General features: G+C 42.7%; 1 non-coding gene across 1 annotated transcript; it reads left to right on the forward strand.

The window, feature by feature from the left end:
* Positions 1–7,977: 7,977 nt before the first annotated feature.
* TRNAG-UCC (transfer RNA glycine (anticodon UCC)) lies at positions 7,978–8,049 on the forward strand. The gene has a single exon. It is a non-coding gene; the product is annotated as a tRNA-Gly (tRNA).
* The last annotated feature ends 567 nt before the right edge of the window (positions 8,050–8,616 follow it).

An 8,616-nucleotide genomic window follows, 5' to 3' on the forward strand; every position in this document is an offset into this window, starting at 1 on the left:
TAGCAATGAAATGACCAGGCTTACCACACTTGTAGCACACTTTCTTGGAACGGGGCTTGTAATCTCTCCCCTTCCTTTGCTTGAGGATTTGGCAAAAGCTTTTGATGATTAAAGCCATCTCCTCGTTGTCGAGCTTGGAGGCGTCGATGGGAAGTCTACTTGGTGTAGACTCTTTCTTCTTCTCCTCCGTCGCTTTGAAGGTGACGGGTTGCACCTCGGGTGTGGAGGTGGTGCCTCGCTCGATGATTTGTTTGGAGCCTTTGATCATTAGTTCATAGCTCACAAACTTTCCTATCACTTCCTCGGGAGACATTAGTTTATATCTTGGATCACCACGAATTAATTGTACTTGAGTAGGATTAAGAAAAACAAGTGATCTAAGAATAACCTTGACCATTTCATGGTCATCCCATTTGGTGCTCTCGAGGTTGCGCACTTGGTTTACCAAGGTCTTGAGCCGGTTGTACATGGCTTGTGGCTCTTCTCCTTGGTGAAGCATGAAGCGACCGAGCTCCCCCTCGATCGTTCCCTCTTGGTGATCTTGGTCACCTTGTCTCCTTCGTGCGTAGTCTTGAGCACGTCCCAAATCTCCTTCGCACTCTTCAACCCTTGCACCTTATTATACTCCTCTCGACTTAGAGAGGCGAGGAGTATAGTGGTGGCTTGGGAGTTGAAATGTTGGATTTGTTCGACCTCCTCCGAATCATAATCCTTGTCCCCCTTCTTCGGTACCTGCGCTCCATACTCAATAATATCCATATACTTTTGTGGAGTGAGGTTAGATGATGCCTCATTTTATCACTCCACATTGAAGAATCTTCACCTTCAAACATAGGTGGTTTGCCTAATGGGACGAAAAGTAATGGAGTGCGTTTTGAAATGCGAGGATAGCAAAGGGGCATCTTACTATACTTCTTATGCTCATGGCGCTTAGAAGTGGCGGATGCCGATTCCGAGCCGGAGGTGGAGGGTGACGAAGAGTCGGTCTCGTAGTAGACCACCTTCTTCATCTTCTTCTTCTTGTCACCCTTACGTTGGGACTTGATGGAGGAAGAGGATTCCTCCTTGTGCTTGTGGGCGGACTCCCTTGAATGTGTTCTCCCTGAGCTTGCGGACTTGTTGCCGATCCCGATTTCCCTCATGGTGGATCCTCCCGACATCACTTCGAGCGGTTAGGCTCTAATGAAGTACTAGGCTCCGATACCAATTGAAAGTCGCCTAGAGGGGGAGTGAATAGGCAAATCTGAAATTTATAAAGTTAAAGCACAACTACAAGTCGGGGTTAGCATTAGAAATATAAACGAGTCCGAAAGAGAGGGCGAAAACAAATCACAAGCGAATAAGAGCGGATGACACGGTGATTTGTTTTACCGAGGTTTGGTTCTTGCAAACCTACTCCTCGTTGAGGTGGTCACAAAGACCGGGTCTCTTTCAACCCTTTCCCTCTCTCACACGGTCACTTAGACCGAGTGAGCTTCTCTTCTCAATCAAATGGGACACCAAGTCCCCACAAGGACCACCACACAATTGGTGTCTCTTGCTTTGATTACAATGATCTTGGGAACAAGAAAGATGGAAGAAGAAAAGCAATCCAAGCGCAAGAACTCAAATGAACACAATTGTCTCTCTCACTAGTTACTATTTGATTGGAATGATCTTTGGACTTGGGAAAGGATTTGATGTCTTGTTTGTGTCTTTGAATGAAGTCTAGAGCTCTTGTATGAGGTTTGGAGGCTGAAAACTTGGATGCATTGAAGTGTGGTGGTTGGGGGGTATTTATAGCCCCAACCACCAAAAGAACCGTTGGTGAGGGCTTCTGTCGTATGGCGCACCGGACAGTCCGGTGCGCCAGCCACGTTACCAGGCCGTTGGGTTCCGACCGTTGGAGCTTCTGACAAGTGGGCCACCGGACAGTCTGATGGTGCACCGGACAGTGAATAGTGACTGTCCGGTGCACCTTCTGGTGCTACTCTAACTTCTGCGCGTGCAGGCATGCACTGTTCACTTTTACTATTTCGTTGCAGACGACCGTTGGCGCTGTGTAGCCGTTACTCCGCTGACACACCGGACAGTCCGGTAAATTAGAGTGGAGTGGATCCCAGAATTCCCAAAGGTGGCAAGTTTGGAGTTGGGTTCCCTGGTGCACCGGACACTGTACGGTGGCACACCGGACAGTCCGGTGCGCCAGACCAGGGCTACCTTCGATTTGACTTGCTCCTTTGTTTTGAACCCTTTCTTTTATCTTTGTATTGGTTTGTTGTGAACCTTTGGCACCTGTAGAACTCATAATCTAGAGCGAAGTAGTTAGTACAATTATTTATGTTGCGCAATTCAACCACCAAAATTCATATAGGAAAAGGTGTAAGCCTATTTCCCTTTCACTACCCCGCTCATCGATCGCCTCCTCCTATACCCTAGCATTTCCTTCTCTTTCCCTCTACATGGAGTGCTCCCCCACGGTGTTCACCCTGATGCAAACGACCCCCTTGCCAAGCTTGAGTCCGCGCCTGGAAGTCTCCGAGGCGAGGGAATGGGCAGCAAAGGTGGAGTTGTTTTCGCCGTTGCTGTAGCCGACCGCCGAGATCTGTCCAAGTGCTGTCGTTGACGACACCTTTGGGAAGCTACAAGCGTCCACACGTCCCCTATGTTGGTAGTAGACCTCTACCATAGAGGACGGGCGATTCACCGTCAGGAGCACCATCGACACCGCCGCCGTGTTTCTATCTCGGTGGGGGAACTTTCTCCGGGTCGCCGTCCAAATGGTGGTGAAGAATCCCGCCGTAGATCTAGTTTTCTCCGTTCGTCTTTGTTGGATCTCAACGAGTTGAGGTATGAATTTTTCGATCCAAGGCTCTAATTCTTGTGATGAAGTGGATTTCGGATTCTTTTGTTATTTAATTTCACTGTCAAAATTGCGCTCTGAGTGGATTTACGGCCTACTGAACACTATAGCTGTGCAATTAGTTATGTTCCATTTCTCTTAATCGGTATTACGTTGCATCCCAAACCCACAAAACAACGAAACATGTAATAACAGATCTGGGTGATGGGAGTTGAGGGGACCTTCTTTGTGCTAGATTTATCATCAGTTACACACTTAAGGTTACGTTTACTGCAACTGTAAGGTAAACCATTGCATCTATTGGACTAACCACAATGTTGGACTAACGAATTTTTTACTTATGCAGCTTCAAAACGTAAGTTGATTATTCCAAGTGGACTGCAACTAATTGAGGTTCTATTTTCTTTTTGCATTATCTTTCTTGTTTCAAATCCATTACATTTTCAATGAATCAAACCGTTATGTTCCTCACATGATTAACATAGACTTTGTATTATGTCAACCATTCCAAAAACTTGGCACTGCTTACCAGCTGTTATGCATGCAACCAATTGTAGTGATTACTTATTTACCAATTCTCATAGTTCTAAATCGGTCCAAAATTTTGGTATGTTTACAGTTATGTGTTAGCTAATGCTCATTAATGTTTGTTCTACTTCACCATCACTATTTTGCCCCCTTCAGTGCACCATACACTACTAATTTAATGCATGCACCTTGTCTAGCCAAGGAGAAAGGTCACTGAGATAGGATTAAAGATGAGAAACAATGATGCCAAAGTTCTTCAAAAATTGGTCCTAACTCTTGCATCCTTAGTGGAAAATGGGGCATTCAGAATTAGAGAGTTTTTAGAAGAGGCTTTCATGCACTTGGGTGATGAACACTACCTTCTCAATGCTCTACTAGCCATCCAAAAAGAGGTGGACCTCGTGGAACAGGACGCACTCGAGGCCAAAGCAAGATCTGACCCAAAGAAGGAGAGGTTAGATGAAGAAATGAAGAATTTGGAACCAGTGCAAGCACTCTACCAAAATCCTTTTACACTATCGTCCTCTCCCGAGTTGTATGAGCCAAGTGACAATGACTCATACGACTTCGACAGGTCCACTAGATATAGCATCTGGAACCTGTAATTATTGTTAGAAGTTATGGCTAAGTCTCAGTATGTCATCCAAATAAAGAACTAGTTATATGTCTATGATGTTGGGGATGGATATATCCTATTCCTAGTCTTGTTTGTTGGCTTACTACGTGTGTGATACTTTTGTAAGAACCTTGGTTTCTCATTCAATGAACCTACTTTTATGCAATACTACATGATTTTTCTTACTTTGTTATCATTGATATGTGCCTTTCATTCTCAGAATGGCTCAAAACAATCACAACACCCTCTTCCGATCATCTGTTGATTCCCCGAGTTCAGGCAACCATGGAGTGCCACCACCATTGCGGAATCCTCAGCTCTGGCCAGGCCATGCTCTTCCCACTTCTGGACCTTCATCTAATCATATTCCTCCCAGCCATATCACCAATCCTAATTGGAACCAGTCCCACAATGACGCATCTGGGTATGCCATCCGTAATCCTTGGGCCTCATATTTTGGCATGATGAATCCTTAAGGTGAAAGTCTGCAATGTTCTTTAGGTCATGGAAATCTGCAACCACACAGTCCTTTTGCAAATGTTTTCAGTAATGCAACGAACCCATCAGAGTCCATTAACCTAGAATCAAAGGCAGAACACAATGTACAAGAGGTTAACAGTCCTACTAAAGGAACAAACACACCAACTACTCTTAGGAGCCAAAAGAACATAACTTCAAGGATAAGGAGGACTTGTTGCTATGTAAAACTTGGTTGCAGATTAGTTGTGACCCTATAGTTAGCACTGGTCAGCGCAAGGAGGGTGTGTAGGCATAAATTGAAAAATGATACAATGAACAAAGAGGAGAATTCCCAATGAGAGAAACTAGGGGCCTGAGCAGCAGATGGGTAAAAATTAAGGTAGAACATGCAAATATGTTGGCTTCTATGCAAGAGCCTTACGGAAGAATCAAAGTGGCCTCACCAACGAGGACAAGGTAATTAACTCGTTTGCATGCACATAAATATGTACTCATTTATGGTTACAGATAGGTTTGATGTGTACCTAATATGACATTTTCTGGTATTTTATTTGTAGATATCTAAAGCAGCCATGTCGTACGCTACTACAACTAAGAAAACATTTGGGTTCATGCATTGTTGGAATGATCTAAAAATGAACCTAAATGGCAAACAATAGTGCAGGGTTCTAGCTACAGAGGAACTGGTGCCACATCGCCTGTTGCAAGTGCAACACCATCTGGTAATGTCAACGATCTAGACGATGGATCTGTTGGATTATCTGGGAAACAACTTTTAGGTCGAGATTCAACCAAATTAGCAAGAAAGAAGCCCACAACTTCTTCTTCACAGTTTACTAATTATCTCAGCAAGATTCATGAGATTCAAATGGCACGCTTGAAGCGTAGTGAAGATAAATCAGAACAAAAACAAGAAAATTTGGACTTCATGATGGATGTGGAGCTTAAGAGGTTGGAAGTGCAGCAACATGAGTTAGATATGAAAAAAGAACAAATATAGATTAAAGCGAGAGAACACAAGAATGTAGTGTTGAAGGAACTTCTTGCAATGGACATGGATCTTATACCAGAAGATTTACGTCGTGCTTTCATAGCCAAGAGGAAAGGTCTCATGGAATACTTCATCAACAAGTCGACCTAAAAGGTTTTATCTTTCCAGAATGTATCTGTGGACATGTTCAAGTCGTTTCTAGCTTTCGTTCTGAAGAACTTAAAATTGTTGTTATGTTCTAGACTTGTTTGTTTTCATTCGATGTTATCACTAGGTCATGTCGAATTGGTTATGTATTACTCTAGTTTCTTGCGAGAGCAGACAATTGTTGAGTTGAAACCATTGTTGGCTACTACATTGAGTTTGGATCCTGCTGGGGTCATGTCCAACGTTTGGTTTGCATGTTTGTTATCCATCTAGGCTACGTCCATGTTATGGTATATTCTTGCAAGGAAACATAAAACGATAATATATGTATTACAACAACTAGATCTCCATAATTATTGCATAAGAGTTCTTGACCATGACTTGCATACATGAGGCAATACATAGACGTTGGTAACATATCAACTACAGTTGGAATGGACTTAAGGACTGAACTACTTCAGTTGGAGTACTTAAGGCTTGAACATGTTCTCTTGCACTAGGATCTTGAAGCCCTGGATCCACGCCTTGCCCAAAGATGTTCGACAAGGTTATCATGCAACAAAAAATATGTGGCCTGACAAGTGATGTTGTATTCTTGATCCTCTGGCATCTCAGAGTTGACATGATTGTTGAGACACTTGTTCCGCACATCAGGAAGTGATGTGCACGTTTCAGGGGGACTCCTGCCACCAACGAAATCGACATTAGCTGCTTCTTCTCCTTCATCCTCGATAAACATGTTGTGCATAAGCTAGGCCACAAAGTACAGCCCAGTGGACTGCAAAACATCGAAAGCTCTCTCGATATCCTTACGACAACTCTCTTGCATTGTGGTGAAGTGAATCTTTTTTCCTCAAAAGGATGACGAATGGCTTTGGCAAACGTGGGCCAATTAGGATATAGTCCATCTGCTAAGTAGTACCCGAAGTTGTATGTGGTACCGTTCACAGTGAAGTTGATGGGTGGCATGATTTCGTTGCATAGCGGATCAAAAATAGGTGACCTATGCAACATGTTGATGTCATTGTTCGTGCCTGGCATACCAAAGAAGGCATGCCAAATTCAGAGGTCGTACAAAGCGACTGCCTCTAAAATCATCGTTGGTCGAGAGTTGCGCCCACAGAACTGCCCCCTCCATGCAGTAGGACAATTGCGCCATTCCCAATGCATACAATCGATGGACCCTAGCATTCCCGGAAACCCCCCATCGACGTTAACTCTCAGTAAACGAGCCACATTAGCTTGGTTAGGGATGCGTAGGTAGCGTTCGCTGAAGCAAGAGATGATTGTGCCCCTAAACCAGATAAGACAATCCCTAGCCATAGTCTGTCAAATTTGAATGTACTCATCGACCGCATCGATTGGCAAACCGTAAGTGAGGACACATAAAGCATCACATACTTTTTTTTGCAGTGGACCTAGTCCAGCAAAACCAGTAGCATCACACCGAATAGTAAAAAACTCGTCTTTGTGTTGAAGTCCTCGAAGGATACAGAGGAACAAAGGACGATGCATCCTAAACCTAAAAGACATCGAAAATAATTCAGTTACAAAGTATACTACAAATAAAATTAACATAAGTAGTTACGAAAAGTACTTGCGACGAAAAACATGCGCGTCATACACTGGATTCAGGCCGAAGTAGTGGTGTTTGATGAGATTTACTCCAGCAACGTAGTCCCTATGGATAACTCGCCGAGGCAATGAAGAACACGGACGCAGCCTGCTCGACCAAATTGTTGAAGACCTTGCAAAAGCAGCAGGGTATCAATCTCTTCGTTTGAGTCATCGAAGGATGAAGAGTTCAACAACTCTCTGCAAGACGGCATGAAGGGGGCAATCTATTGTGGTAGTGAGAGTGGATGTGAGGGAGGCGATGGGTACAACTTGTATTTATAGAAGCGTGTATCCTGTCGAGGAAGCCAGAAGCGAGTGTCATGCCATGCAAGGTAGCCATGTGTGACAAGAGAAGTATACGGTTTTACGATATCGTTAAAAAGTTACTAAAGAGCACGTGTAATGACAATCCAAGGGAGGCGTAATCACATGGATCTCGTTTTTTTCTTAGGGCTAGTTTGGGAACACTAATTTCCCATGGGATTTTCATTTTCCCAAGGCAAATTAGTTCATTTTCCCAAGGGAAAATGAAAATCCCATAGGAAATTAGTGTTCCCAAACTAGCCCTTAGTGTCGAATAATTAATTTATATACGTTCGACTAAAGTTGTTTGTTTAGGAATACGTAATTGTTGTTCGAAGGCATTCAAAGTGTGCGTGGCTGGCCGTGAGACATGTCCACAAACCCATGCTGACAAAAACAACTTTGTTATTCTATAGGTATCTGTAAAGGTAAGGACGCATTTAATTCATACAAGCGTTTGTAGTCCAACGGTTAGGATAATTGCCTTCCAAGCAATAGACCCGGGTTCGACTCCCGGCAAACGCATAATTTTTTTTTGTTCTTTGTTTTTTTCCTTAAAATAAACGGGATTCAATATGCAGCAACGACACATTAGGCTACAACTCGACTCCCGGCAAACGCATAAGTTTTTCGTACTTGCTTTTTTTGCCTAAAAATAAACGGGATTCAGTGATCAGCAATGACACATTAGACTCATTAGCTACAACTAATAACTAGAAAACTTGTAACTTCCTCATTTTTCATTCTATTCATGACCTAAAGACTATAGCATTTCCTTTCCAGAAAATTTTCCATGATACTTAGACCTAAAGTTATGACCTAAAATATAAAAGTAGAGATGATTGTAGAGCAAAATGAGCATAAGAAACACAAATATGTAACTTAACAGTAGATTGCTGCAGTGTCAGATATGTGAGGCCCTAAGTAAATATACCTTTTGAACTAAAATGAATTTTCCTTTGAACGATATTTTTAGAATTTAATTTAAAAAATATTTGACTTTGAAAAAACTTGACGCTCTTTTGATTTTTGAACTTATTTTTAATCATTTTTATTTTAAATATGTTATATTCACTAAAATACGAACACCTT

This window comes from Zea mays, chromosome 10, assembly GCF_902167145.1.
Source record: "Zea mays cultivar B73 chromosome 10, Zm-B73-REFERENCE-NAM-5.0, whole genome shotgun sequence".
Taxonomy (NCBI): Eukaryota; Viridiplantae; Streptophyta; class Magnoliopsida; order Poales; family Poaceae; genus Zea; species Zea mays.